The 13199-nt window shown below is 43.0% G+C and overlaps 1 long non-coding RNA gene across 1 annotated transcript; it reads right to left on the reverse strand.

Moving 5' to 3' along the window:
• Positions 1-2654: 2654 nt before the first annotated feature.
• On the reverse strand, positions 2655-4554 carry LOC112233926. Its single transcript, XR_002950822.2, has 2 exons — positions 3991-4554; positions 2655-3839 (listed from the first exon to the last, which is right to left on the reverse strand). It is a non-coding gene; the product is annotated as an uncharacterized LOC112233926 (long non-coding RNA).
• Positions 4555-13199: the final 8645 nt, after the last annotated feature.

The raw sequence follows: 13199 nt of genomic DNA on the forward strand, positions 1-13199 counted from the left end.
TAATTATTTTAAATTGAAATAATAATTGTGTCCTTCAAACTTTGCTTTCGTCAAAGAATCCTCCATTTGCAGAAATTACAACCTTGCAGACCTTTGGCATTCGAGTTGGCTTGATGGACACTTCTTACGTACCATACAGTCAAGCTGCTCCCACAACAGCTCAATAGGCTTGAGATCCGGTGACTGTGCTGGCCACTCCATTATAGACAGAATACCAGCTGACTGCTTCTTCCCTAAATAGTTATTGCATAGTTTGGAGCTGTGCTTTGGGTCATTGTCCTGTTGTAGGATGAAATTGGCTCCAATTACACACCGTCCACAGGGTATGGCATGGCGTTGCAAAATGGAGTGATAACCTTCCTTCTTCAAGATCCCTTTTACCCTGTACAAATCTCCCACTTTACTACGACCAAAGCACCCCCAGACCATCACATTGCCTCCACCATGCTTGACAGATGGCGTCATCACTCCTGCAGCATCTTTTCATTTTTTCTGCATCTCACGAATGTTCTTCTTTGTGATCCGAACACCTCAAACTTAGATTCGTCTGTCCATAACACTTTTTTCCAATCTTCCTCTGTCCAGTGTCTGTGTTCTTTTGCCCATCTTAATCTTTTATTTTTATTGGCCAGTCTGAGATATGGCTTTTTCTTTGCAACTCTGCTTAGAAGGCCAGCATCCCTGAGTCACCTCTTCACTGTTGACGTTGAGGCTGGTTTTGCGGGTACTATTTAATGAAGCTGCCAGTTGAGGACTTGTGAGGTGTCTGTTTCTCAAACTAGACACACTAATGTACTTGTCCTCTTGCTCAGTTGTGCACTGGGGCCTCCCACTCCTCTTTCTATTCTGGTTAGTGCCAGTTTGCGCTGTTCTGTGAAGGGAGTAGTACACAGCGTTGTACTAGATCTTCAGTTTCTTGGCAATTTCTCTCATGGAATAGCCTTCATTTCTCAGAATAATAGACTGACGAGTTTCAGAAGAAAGTCTAAAGAAGGACAGTTTTATTGCTTCTTTAATCAGAACAACAGTTTTCAGCTGTGCTAACATAATTTAAAAAGGGTTTTCTAATTATCAATTAGGCTTTTAAAATTATAAACTTGGATTAGCTAACACAATGTGCCATTGGAACACAGGAGTGATGGTTGCTGATAATGGGCATCTATCTGTACACCTATGTAGATATTCCCTAAAAAATCTGCCGTTTCCAGCTACAATAGTCATTTACAACATTAACAATGTCTACACTGTATTTCAGATCAATTTTATGTTATTTTAATGGACAAAACATGTGCTTTTCTTTCAAAAACAAGGACATTTCTAAGTGACCCCAAACTTTTGAACGGTAATGTATGTATATATATATATATATATATATATTTACATGTAATTATTTTAAGAATGTTACTAATAATAACAGATTAAACACATTTTGGCCAAGGGATCTGTGGATTAAGTTCAGAGGGGACAATACATGTAGGCCTAATATTATTAATCTACAATTCAGGTTGGTAGTCTTGTCCTGCAGTCAAATGACTACTGGCCTCATGGGTGCAATGTTATTCATATTTTTCATAAATAAACCTCGTTTTTTTTAAACAACTGGTTTTGTTATATTTCAGTCTTCTGTGATGTATATAAAGTATAATATTGGGTTGCATACTCAAAATTCAAAAGATTTCAACTCTATATCTGACATGGTACAGGTGTCTCCTTTTTTAAAGCCCATAACCATGTGTGTGAGGTGTATACTTTGGTTTCAAAGTAGATTTGTGTAAACAAATAAATAATTGATAATTGATGGAGTTCTGTGGATACCAATATCCCTGTGAGCCTCCCATGCCCATGTTGCCCAGGGTTAACCTTTTACTGCAGTGGGCTAAATCAGGGACACAGAGTGTTTCTTGGCAGTTTTAAACAAATGCACTGCAATTTTTTCACATTTTTTTATTGAACCTTTATTTAAGTTGGCAAGTCAGATAAGAACAAATTCTTATTTACAATGACGGCCTATACAGGCCAAATCCGGATGGCGCTGGGCTAATTGTGCGCCGCCCTATGGGACTCCCAATCACAGCCGGTTGTGATACAGCCTGGATTCGATCCAGGGTGTCTGTAGTGACGCCTTAAGCACTGAGATGCAATGCCTTAGACCGCTGTGCTACACGGGAAAAACTGTACAATGTGTGTAGAATTGCAGGATATTAGCTTTAAAGTTGGACCAACAAACAATCTCTCTGCCCCATGATAAAATGCATAGAACTGCAGGAAATTAGCTAGAAAACTGCTAAATGTTCTCTCCGATGCCAGTATGTGGACCTTTAAAATGTTCCATCACAAGGCCTGAGACTTGGTTCGTCCGGCCATGTACAACACTGGAGTTGTGTTCTGATTATCAGGGGGGTCCCTTACAAATTTGCTTTCACAAAAGGGTTCCACAGCCCCAAAAAGTTTGAGAACCCGTTATGCCAAGATGCAGGCTGAACAGATATAAACATTATTTTGTCCCCATGCCAATAGATTTTGTAAACAGCAGGGGAAACAGAGGTTGATTAGGGAGATAACAAGTCACAGCCTTGCTGGCATACATTCTATGTCTGTTGTGTCAATTGATTGTATGTATTTATGTGGAATCAGCAGCACTCTTTAATCGTGTCTAAATCGTGTCTATTCATTTTATTGACAATAGCCTATAAAAGTGTTTTTTCTTTACAACTTTCTTTGTGACACAATATTACAGTGCATGATGAAGAGTCAATTAGTGCATAATGTAGCCCTTTTTCTTTTACACATGATGTGATCTTCAATATACAACAAATAGCCTACACGATATAGGCAAATACCATGTATACAGATTAGTACATTTTTGTCATTTAGCAGACGCTCCCATCCAGAGCGATTTAGCGTTTGCTAAATTAAGTAACTTGCTCAAGGGCACAGACAGATTTTTCCCCCTAGTCAGCTCGGGGATTCAAGCCTGCGATCTTTCAGTTACAGCCCCAACGCTCTACCTGCTGTCCTACCAAGTAAGTATTAGTATAGTATATAGATAGAAATACATAATAATAGCTGTCAATATGACCTAGTACTTTAGTAATAGCCTACTATAAACATCAACTAGGGTGTTCTTCAAATGTGAAAAACAAGTTAAACTCATCAAACCCGTGTGACCTGTATAAATCAAACCCCACTGCGCACAGACGTCAGTTACACGTCTAGTTCTGAATTGCACAATTCAACAAAAAAATATCACTATGTCATTGGATTCAGGTTAAAAGAGACAGAGTGCCCTTACGTTGATGACTTTTTGCAAATCCAATCCGTTTTCTACTCATTCAACGTAATCACATAGATTTTTCGGGGGTTGAAATAACGTGGAAACAGCGCTGATTCAACCAGTTTTTGCCCAGTGGGAGTGGGACACCAACTAGTGGAACTGAAAGGAACCATGATAAAAGACTCAATAATGTTATTGTAAAAATCAGTGTACACATTGTACAGTGCAAGCAGTAATTGACACACGAAAACACAACACAAACCAAGCCTGTTCGTGTTAATTCTACTCTACATGACGTCCTCATCATGGTCCAATGCGTTTGGTACTCCCTGAACCTCTCGAATGGGTTGAAGACATCCGTATGTCAGTACTGCTGTCCAACTGTAAATACTCTGCAGGATCCGCGTCTTGGACATACATGAGACCACCAAATGAATCCACCATTCCCATCAGCGCGGCGAGGACAGTGAACGCTGTCCCAATAAAAAACATCCTCAAGACGTCTGTCATCATAGCTTCTCCAGTGAAATGGACGTGGTCTTGGGTTGGACAACCGCAGCGTCACCTTCATAAATATAAATAATATTAATTACATGTATTTTCCAAAACGTATACTAAATTACTATTACATAACCGGAAACGCAACCACATATTAACCGCGTGGTGGGAAAGTAGACTACCAAAATAAACGCTGCCAGAAACTGTTGAGTACTTACAATATGCCTGCCGATTTTAAACTTCAACTTGTGCAGAGTAGTTTAACTCCCGATCCAAGGTTGCCGTGGAAGACAGACTTTCCTTGTTATGACGACACAGGCTTTAGATATTCCTCAAGTTTTCTTTAAAACAGTCGAGGTAAATACGTTACTCTCCTCTTGATATCAGACGGCAATGTCATGATGCATCGCAGCGCTCTCTTGCTTCAAAGCATGTGTGTAATGACATCATCAAATCGATGGGAATTTCCAATTGTTGATACATAGGCCTGCAAATTATTTAATTTTAGTCTCTTTCACAGATAACTCACGCAAGATGGCAGAAAATGCTACCGAAGTCTGATTGGACTTAGATGGACTACTTGCCTGTGTGATAAGACAAGTGCTCTACATATTTTATATTTAGCCTATTCCCATTCCACCAAGAAATAAAATGACATAGCAGTTAAGGATATAACCACCATAGACTCTAGTTGTTTGACAATCCACTCAATAAGTAGCTCTGGGAAGTTAGGAGTTGTTGCACAATGCATTCTTTCCCACAGTTCTGAGACACATGTTGCTTTAGGCTATTTTCTGTGTGAGTCAAAGAGAGTGATTACACATACATTTATAGGTTCAGCTTCATACTCTGTGGTTTTCTTTTACAGTGCTATAACATACACCAACATACCCCTTGAGTAACCTTTCACTTTCATATATAATCAGACAGATGTACACTGAAAAGGGGACTTCCACATTAGGCTGGTGATTTGGGTACTAGTTTCGCCCATCAAATTTCACAATTTAAGCTTCAGCTTTCTGTAGAATCAGTGAATCAAACAACCAATGAGTATTGTTGTAGGCCTATTGTGGCCTCTCTCCTGCTATTTGCGGTCAGTCAGTCATACACTCTCATGTTTCTCCAAGGACTTGACATTGACCACAGGGAGCAAATGGACGGAAATTCACTGAGCTGCTAAAGGCACTCTGGGTAAAAGTTAACCAAGGATGGGACTTACTGGTTAAATAAAGGTTAAATAAACAAATAATATTCTGAATAATAGCATATAAATTATATGACTTTGGTCACATTGTTTTGTTTCTGGTCACGCACACTGGGCAAAAACTGGTTGAATCAATGTTGTTTCCATGTAATTTAACAAAACATTTAAATTGCTGATGTTGAATCAATGTGTAAAACTGATTGGATTTGCAAAAAGTAATCCAAATAAAATATGTTTTCCCTTTTTTGTCAACCTGTCCAATGACATGGTGACATTTTTGGTTGATTTTAAGTTGAATTCACGTTAGTTGACAACTCGACCAAATGTAAATAAAAACTAGACCTTGAAATGACGTGCCCCTGGAGTGCCCCTGGAGTGCCCCTGTCTATCCGTAAAAAAAATGAATACAATTTGTGCTATCTGGTTTGCTTAATATAAGGAATTAGACTTTAGACTTTTAAGTAGTATTTTACTGGGTTACTTTCAGTTTTACTTGAGTCATTTCCTATGAAGGTATCTTTACTTTTATTCAAGTATGACAATTGGGTACTATTTCCACCACTGGGCAATCCCCACCAGACATAATATAGAACTACAAACTAAAACTAGTAACTGTATTAGTAGGCCTAACAGTATTTTCTAAAGGATAGCTCTCCAAAGATGAGTGACACCATATTTAATATTCTCTAAGCTAACAAGGACCTGCCTAAATGACTATCGACCCGTAGCACTCACGTCTGTAGCCATGAAGTGCTTTGAAAGGTTGGTCATGGCTCACATCAACACCATTATCCCAGAAACCCTAGACCCACTCCAATTTGCATACCGCCCCAACAGATCCACAGATGACGCAATCTCTATTGCACTCCACACTGCCCTTTCCCACCTGGACAAAAGGAACCCCTATGTGAGAATGCTATTCATTGACAGGTCAGTGTTCAACACCATAGTGCCCTCAAAGCTCATCACTAAGCTAAGGACCCTGGGACTTAACACCTCCCTCTGCAACTGGATCCTGGACTTCCTGACAGGCCACCCCCAGGTGGTAAGGGTAGGTAACAACACGTCCACCAAGCTGATCCTCAACACAGGGGCCCCTCAGGGGTGCGTGCTCAGTCCCCTCCTGTACTCCCTGTTCACTCATGACTGCACGGCCAGGCACGACTTCAACACCAGCATTAAGTTTGCAGATGACACAACAGTGGTAGGCCTGATCATCCCACAACGATGAAACAGCCTATAGGGAGGAGGTTAGAGTCCGTGTGGTGCCAGGACAACAACCTCTACCTCAACGTGATCAAGACAAAGGAGATGATTGTGGACTACAGGAAAAAGAGGACCGAGCAAGCCCCTATTCTCCACGACGGGGCTGTAGTAGAGCAGGTTGAGAGCTTCAAGTTCCTTGGCGTCCACATCACCAACAAACTAACATGGTCCAAGCACACCAAGACAGTCTTGAAGATGGCATGACAAAACCTATTTCCCCTCAGGAGACAGAAAATATTTGGCATGGGTCCTCAGATCCTCTAAAGGTTCTACAGCTGCACCATGGAGAGCATCCTGACTGGTTGCATCACTGCCTGCTATGACAACTGCTCAGCCTCCGACCGCAAGGCACTACTGAGTGTAGTGCGTACGGTCCAGTAAATCACTGAGGCAAAGCTTCCTGCCATCCAGGACCTCTATACCAGGCGGTATCAGAGGAAGGCCCTAAAAATGATCAAGTACTCTAGCCACCCTAGTCATAGACTGTTCTCTCTGCTACCGCACAGCAAGAGGTGGTGCCAAGTCTAGGTCCAAGAGGCTTCTAAACAGCTTCAACCCTCAAGCCATAAGACTCCTGAACATCTAATCAAATGGCCACCCAGACTATTTGCATTGTCCCCCCCTCTTTTACACCTCTGCTACTCTCTGTTGTTATCATCTATGCATAGTCACTTAATAAATCTACCTACATGTACATATTACCTCAACTAACTGGTGCCCCCGCACATTGACTCTGTACAGGTACAGAGCTCTGTACAGAGCTGATGGCCCTGTATATAGTCTCGCTATTGTTATTTTACTGCTGCTCTTTAATTACTTGTTAATTTTATTTCTTATTCTTATTCATATTTTTTTCTTTAAACTGCATTGTTGGTTAGGGGCTCGTAAGTAAGCATTTCACTGTAAAGTTTACACCTGTTGTATTCGGGGCGCATGTAACTAATCAAATTTGATTTGATTTGATTTGACTAGGGAATGCCCAGACAAATGTCTAGTAGCTTGTCCTCAGAAGGAAGGTTTGGGTGAAATCACAGGGATATTGCATTAAAGGTCCGTGACCACTAGATAGCGATGATTAACAGTAGAACACCAGGGCAGCAACCTGGGCCCGTTTTGTACACGTCTCAGTCTATTGGGGAAAGGGGAATACCTAGTCAGCTGTACAACTGAATGCATTCAACCGAAGTGTGTCTTCTGCATTTAACCCAACCCTTCTGATTGAAAAAGGTATATTTAACAATGCCTCAGAGTAGGAATGATGATCAAGTATCACTTTTGCCTTTCAGATCACAATGGATCAGATTATCATGGACAGGGGTAGAGGACCTGCTCCTAGATCCACACTCCAGCTCTGAGACTCTTGATAAATACTGGCACAGGGGTGTCAAAGTCATTTGACTCAGATTACTATATTTCTGTTCCAGGTAATGCCAGCAGGGGAATAAAGATAACCTAATGGCAGCAGGGGAATAAAGATAACCTAATGCCAGCAGGGGAATAAAGATAACCTAATGCCAGCAGGGGAATAAAGATAACCTAATGCCAGCAGGGGAATAAAGATAACCTAATGGCAGCAGGGGAATAAAGATAACCTAATGGCAGCAGGGGAATAAAGATAACCTAATGGCAGCAGGGGAATAAAGATAACCTAATGCCAGCAGGGGAATAAAGATAATCTAATGGCAGCAGGGGAATAAAGATAACCTAATGCCAGCAGGGGAATAAAGATAACCTAATGGCAGCAGGGGAATAAAGATAACCTAATGGCAGCAGGGGGATAAAGATAACCTAATGGCAGCAGGGGAATAAAGATAACCTAATGCCAGCAGGGGAATAAAGATAACCTAATGCCAGCAGGGGAATAAAGATAACCTAATGGCTGTCCGGTACAAAATAACCCACTGTAACACAATATACATTAAAGCAGTAACTCAATGAAAAATAAAATCGGCAACAGCACATTTTAAATACTGTATTCAACGAGGCTATATTGCAGGGGAGGTTGGTGAGAGGAACGGGCTGGAATGGAATAAATGGAATGGAGTCAAACATGTGGTTTCCATATATTTGATGTTTTTGGTACTGTTCCATTTATTCCATTCCAGCCATTACAATGAGCACATCCTCCTATATCTCCTCCCACCAGCCTCCTCTGGTTGAGAGCTGATGGCCACAAGATTGTGGGCCATATTCTGTGGCCATATTCAATGCCCTACATTAGACTATTCATGGTCAAAGCTGGCAAACATGAGGATCAAGCAGTGAATGTTTGGAGAAAATGTTTGCGTCTCATGGCGATCCAGCGTACCAGTACTTGCATTGAGATTAAAATTGGAGGGCTGCACCTCTGTACTTTTGCAACGCAACGTCGTTTTGCATCTTGCATTGCAAGAGAGATGTGAAGGCCAACAGATAGGATTATGTCTAGAATAAAAGAGAAGAAAGTGAATTTGACAAAGTAGCCTAGTGTTGGCCTAGGGAGTGTTCTGTGAAGAGAGAGCACTGTTCTATCAAAGTGGCTGAATGTGACATGAGTTAGGCAGGGGGACTCTGTATTCAGGTCATCTGATGGAGGATGTCCTCAGTCTACACACACACACACAGGGCTCTGTTGTTGGGCTCGGTCATCGCTGGGTTGAGGAGTGTCCACACAAAGACTGGTCTCATTCATTGAGTATACAAAACATCAAGAACACTCACTCTTTCCATGACATAGACTGACCAGGTGAATCCAGGTGAAAGCTATGATCCCTTATTGATGTCACTATACTACTTCAATCTGTGTAGATGAACGGGAGAAGACAGGTCAAATAAGGATTTTTAAGCCTTGAGAAAATTGAGACATTGATTGTGTATGTGTGCCATTCAGAGGGTGAATGGGCAAGACAACATATTTAAGTTCCTTTGATTGGGGTTTAGTAGTAGTTGCCAGGTGCACCGGTTTGTGTCAAGAACTGCAATGCTGCTGGGTTTTTCATACTCAACAGTTTCCTGTGTGTTTCAAGAATGGTCCACCACCCAAATGGTCCATCCAGCCAACTTGACACAACTGTGGGAAGCAATGGAGTCAACATGGACCAGCATCCCTGTGGAACACTTTCGACACCTTGTAGAGTCCATGCCTCGATGAATTGAGTCTGTTCTGAGGACAAAAGCGGGGTGCAACTCAATATTAGGAAGGTGTTCCTAATGTTTGGTATACTTAGTGTAGAGTGGACGTAACAGTAAATGTAAATCAAGGGCACTCAAATTAGTATGATATGTTACGTTTGGTATGGTTACATAAGACAGAAGGTTAATAACCTTTTACTGCAGTGGGCTAAATCAGGGCCACACACAGTGACATACACTTTGAAACAATAGTATACACCTCACATACATGGTTATGGGCTTAAGAAAAAAGAAGACACCTTTACCATGTCAGATATAGAGTTGACATTTTGAGTTTGCATCCCAATATTACACTTTATATACATCACCATCACGCCTATTCCCGCTAATCCCCTCTGGCGTTCGACGGCGCCGGTTTACTACCCACCGGTCCTGGCAACCATCAGTACGCACACCTGCGCTTCATCATGAGGCACACCTGGACTCCATTACCTCACTTATTACCTCCCCTTTATCTGGCACTCCATTAGGTTCTTTCCCCAGGCAGTATTGTTTCTGTGTTTCATGTCAATACACTATTCCTATGTTGTATAGTTATTTGTTATATTAAACTTACCACCTGCACCTGGTTCTCGACTCCCAGCGTCTGTTTCTACAGCAATAGTGGATTCCGGTGCCACGGGGAACTTTAGTGACCAGACTCTTGCCTCCTCTCTTAAACATCACCTCATACCTGCTCTCCTCTCCTTTCCATGTTCAGGCCCTCGATAATCGGCCATTAGGTCCCGGGACCGTCACACACATCACCGAACCACTCACCCTCACTGTGGAGTCCATCCATCAGGAGAACATTCCCTTCATCACCAGCTCACAAGATCCTCCTCGGCCTCCCTTGGCTTCAAAGCCATAACCCCACCATCTCATGGTTGAGGATGAAAATCATCGACTGGGCACCCAAATGCAGAAGGGCCTGCTTTCCCATCCCCTTTGGATCCACGTCGGTTGAGAGTCCTGTGGTTGCCCTTCAGCCCAACATCCCGAAGGTATACCAGGACCTGGGGAAGGTATTTTCCAAAATCTGCTCCACCTGTCTCCCTCCTCATCACCGCTGGGACTTTGCCCTCAACCTGCTTGCAGGCTCTGCACCCCCACCCAGACGCATCTACCCTCTGTCGGTGGCTGAAACCAAGGCCATGGAGGAGCACATCCATGAGGTGCTCCAACAAGGTTTCATCCACACGTCCACTTCTGCAGGCTTCTTCTTCATGGCCAAGAAGGTTGGAGGGTTACCCCTGTGTATTGATTACAAGAGGACTCAATGACATCACCACCAAGTACCGTTACCTTCTCCCATTGGTGCCATCGAACAGCTCTGTGTGGCCCGGTTCTTTACCAAATTGGACCTGCGGAGTGCATACAATCTCATCCGCATCCGGGAGGGGGCTGAATGGAAGACAGCTTTTAGCACAATGTCTGGTCACTACGAGTACTTGGTGATGCCATTTGGCTTAGCCAATGCTCAGTCAGTGTTCCAGGCATTCGTCAACGAAGTGTCCAGGGATATGCTAAGACGCCAGGTGGTCGTGTATATCAACGGCATCCTGGCTACCTTGGAGGATCACATTGCTCAAGTCCGAGTAGTCCTGGAACGCCTCCTGGCTAACCACCTGTTTGTCAAGGCTGAGAAGTACCAGTTTCATCAGGAGGCTGTCTCCTTCCTAGACTACCAAATCAGCCCGCAAGGAGTGAAGACGGACATCAAGAAGGTAGATGCAGTCAGGTTATGGCCAGTCCCAACCACCATAAACGGGTTACAACGTTTTTTTGTGGTTTGCGAAGTTCTAACACCGTTTCCTCAGGAGCTTTAGCTCCATCGCCGCTCCTCTCTTCCAAGGGTGGTCCCCAAAGGTTGGTGTGGAGTCCCGGTGTACTACCCACCGGTCTTCTTTAGCTCCATCGCCGCTCCTCTCTCCTCAAGGGTGGTCCCCAAAGGTTGGTGTGGAGTCCCGGTGTACTACCCACCGGTCTTCTTTAGCTCCATCGCCGCTCCTCTCTCCTCAAGGGTGGTCCCCAAAGGTTGGTGTGGAGTCCCGGTGTACTACCCACCAGTCCTGGCAACCATCATTACACGCACCTGTGCTTCATCATGAGGCACACCTGGACTCCATTACCTCATTTATTACCTCCCCTCTATCTGGCACTCCCTTAGGTTCTTTTGCTTGTGTTTCATGTCAAGATGCTACTCCTGTGTTGTATTGTTCCATGTTTGTTATATTAAACTTACCACCTGCACCTGTTCTCGACTGCCAGTGTCTACGTTAGAAGACTAAAATTGAATAAAACTGTTTGACATAGAAAACACCGGAATTTTATTGTAAAAAAATAAATAATAATAATTAATAACATTCCACACATGAGACCAAAGAGGGTGCTTTTGATCACTGACTGCAAGAAAGGGGTACGGCCAACACCACCTTGCCACATACTGCACATGAAACAATTAACATTATGGTAATCCAGTGAATGTGTGGGGGGGGTTCACACACATGAATACATGAGCGGAAGGGTCACAAAGACAGAGTACAGATAATGGACTAAAGTGACCCAACTCCCTATGCCATTGTGTGTGTGTGTGTGTGTGTGTGCATTGGTGCGTGTGTGCGTGTGTGTGTGTGTGCGTGTGTGTGCGTGCGTGCGTGTGTGTGTGCATTTGTATATATGCTTTCGAGGTAAACAACACAGAGGAGCACATCTGAACTTGAATTGAGACGCATATCACATAGATAGCAGTGTGTGATTTCCACGAAAGTTAACAGTAACAAGCGTGCTGATCTCACGCTAGGCTTTGGCTCCAGTGTTAACCTAGCTGTGAAAAGAGGGTTCCATGGAGAGGTTGACTGCACGGACAAGGATGGGGCGTTGCTATGCTCTCCACGGGCAGCATAAGAGGATTTTCCGTCCTCGAGTCTGAGCAACTGTCACAAACACTCAGTCACCTGTTCCTGACCCCTTTCAGACACCAGGTCTGGAGTGGGAGAAAGGGGGATGGGGAGATACCTCTTTCTCACTGGTACCTATTTCTTTCCCTTTCTCTTTCTCAGCCTCTTCCTCTGACAATGTTTTTTAAAAATGAAGCGAAGAGCCCATTTAAGAGATGTTTTCCCCAATGCAACTTTCTGTCGACATATACAGTGCATTCAGAAAGTATTAAGACCCCTAGAATTTTTCCACATTTTGTTACGTTACAGCCTTATTCTAAATGGATTAAATCATTTTTTCCCTCATCAATCTACACACAATACCCATAATGACAAAGCAAAAACAGGTTTTAGAAAGGTTTGTAAATTTATAAAGAATAAAAAACAGAAATATCTTATTTACATAAGTATTCATACCCTTTGCTATAAGACTCGATATTGAGTTCAGGTGCATCCTTTTTCCATTGATAATCCTTGAGATGTTTCTACAACTTGATTGGGGTCCACCTGTGGTAAATTAAATTGATTGGACATGATTTGGAAAGGCACAAACCTGTCTATATAAGGTCTCACAGTTGACTGTGCATGTCAGAGCAAATACCAAGCCATGAAATCGAAGGAATTGTCCGCAGAGCCCCCGAGACAGGATTGTGTCAAGGCACAGATCTGGGGAAGGATACCAAAAAATGTCTGCAGCATTGAAGGTCCCCAAGAACACAGTGATCCTCCGTCATTCTTAAATGGAAGAAGTTTGGAACCACCAAGACTCTTCCTAGAGCTGGCAACCTGGCCAAACTGACCAATTGGCGGAAAAGGGCCTTTGTCAGGGAAGTGACCAAGAACCCAATGGTCACTCTGACAGAGCTCC

The sequence above is a fragment of the Oncorhynchus tshawytscha genome, linkage group LG17 (assembly GCF_018296145.1).
Source record: "Oncorhynchus tshawytscha isolate Ot180627B linkage group LG17, Otsh_v2.0, whole genome shotgun sequence".
In the NCBI taxonomy this organism is placed as follows: Eukaryota; Metazoa; Chordata; class Actinopteri; order Salmoniformes; family Salmonidae; genus Oncorhynchus; species Oncorhynchus tshawytscha.